At 26.4% G+C, this 2,172-nt stretch overlaps 1 protein-coding gene across 2 annotated transcripts in view; it reads right to left on the reverse strand.

Moving 5' to 3' along the window:
- The window catches only part of LOC108747851 (protein PRY1-like), a 42,246-nt gene that overhangs the window by 36,614 nt on the left and 3,460 nt on the right, over positions 1-2,172 (reverse strand). The gene's annotated exons all lie outside the window — the stretch shown is intronic.

The raw sequence follows: 2,172 nt of genomic DNA on the forward strand, positions 1-2,172 counted from the left end.
AGTTTCGTGAATAAATCAGATAAGTTTGTTGCCAAGCTTCGATAAGCATATTATTTTTGCAAAAAAATATCACAGAAACATAACTGTCTTTGAAAAAATAATAACGAGAAAATCTTTATGCGTTCTTGCTTTCCCGTAGGACATCGCAAACCAAAAACCGGTTTCTGATCGCAAGTTGTTTTCATGTATATGTATATATATATGAAAACATTATATATACAGTGTTTTAGTATTGTATTTAATAGTTGCTTATTACATTCATTAACAGCTGTGATTGATTTTTAAATAGTGAAAACCGCGGAGAGAGAAAAATAATAAGTTCCTTATTATCCGTTTTTTTACTACGTATTCTCACGTAAGAAAAAGAAAAAAACGAATTCAGAAAAATGATATTTCCGTAACTTCCCGGCTTCTCAATGTTCAGTATTACTTACAATTAGCGATCAGCAATATTTTGTCTAGTATTTCTTTGCTTAAATAGCATAGCTGTTTGCTATACGTTGTTATCGTATGTACGACGTTGCATGTGTACATGATTACGAAACAGGAAAATTGCATTTATAAATATGGCACGATGCTAAGCTCTCAAGATATCGTCATTATTAATGTTTTAAAGAAAAATATTTGCGATTGATTGCAAATAAAATCTCGATATATAGATCTCTCAGATATGCGATGATATTAACACATCAATTTTTAGCTATAATTTTTTTAACAATAAAATATAAAAATATGCTTATGATATACTTTATGCTAATTATGATATACATCCAGAACGACATACTAACAATACATACGACTTAAACGTTTTTTTCAAAAGTTAACATTTTTATTTCTAATTTTGAAAATTAGTTAATCTATCTAGTAAATTTGAACACGTTAGAATATTTTTTTCTTTGGTGTAGAAAATAGCATTAATCAGTAAATGGTTTTTAATAATAACAAAAAGTTTATACTGGACATATCAGACTCAAGTCGTATATTTTGTTAAACGTTCTAATATAGGATATCTTTTTTTTTTTTAATTCAAAGTATATATAAAGAACGCTTTTGTGACCATAAAATTTATCAAATAAATATTTGAGATAATAAACCCATTTATTGTTAATCAAATGCATAAAGTCGATTAAAGATTTAATTAAATAGTTTACTTCTTTTCAAATTATTAAGTTTAAACTTGCAATTAGTGATGAAAAGTAGAGCTTTAGAACAATAATAAGAATATTTATAGGTTTTTTAAAATAAAATTATGTTTTTATTTTACAATTAAAGATGGTCGAATAATGTGTAAATAATCAAGCTATGTAAAATATATTTATGTATCACTTGCAACTTATAATTGTTATAATTTACTTTTATAAATAATGTAGTCTATAAAAAATATAATTCATATAACTCCTGGAAAATTTTAAAGATTAATACATAATTTTAATGTAAATTTTAATGTTTATTTATTATGTCTTCTGTTATAATATAATATAATATTTATTACTTTTTGCTATGTTTCAGAAATAAAAACGGTTAGCGTGAAGATTATATACTTCAAATAATCACCAAGATCTTCAAAGAACTCAACGTGGGAAATAAAACAATTACAATCAGAGAGAATATGTCCTATGGGATTATGTCGGAATACGAGTGAGTTTAAGTAACTGTGCGATTCTTTAAAACCACAAAACGATATAGAGATATTCGCCGAGAATTTAGGGAGAGCACGATAATGAACCACACCGGAACTCTCGAGCGTGTACATGACGACCTAGTTATATCACGATGACACTATGACCTGCCAACCAGGTCAGCAAGTGTAAAATGGATCGTTGCATTTTACTTGCTATTACTTTTTGATTCATCATATCAAGATATCACGCACTGTAATACTGATTGATAAACTTGATTTAATCTTAAATGACTATATACATTAATTATATTAAGAAAATATAGATCCTATACTAATTTTGTCTTTACCAAAGTTTTTAATTCTTCAGTAATTGTTATTTTTATTTTAAATTTGTATTATGTATGTGTATATGTGTACGTAAATTTATTTCCTTTGTTCTATCACATGCAAGATTAAATAAATTGCAATTAAAAAATATACAGTTGCATCAATTATATTTCTATAATTTTAATGTGTGTGTGTGTGTGTGTGTGTGTGTGTGTGTGTGTGTG

This window comes from Trachymyrmex septentrionalis, unplaced genomic scaffold, assembly GCF_001594115.1.
Source record: "Trachymyrmex septentrionalis isolate Tsep2-gDNA-1 unplaced genomic scaffold, Tsep1.0 scaffold20, whole genome shotgun sequence".
Taxonomy (NCBI): domain Eukaryota; kingdom Metazoa; phylum Arthropoda; class Insecta; order Hymenoptera; family Formicidae; genus Trachymyrmex; species Trachymyrmex septentrionalis.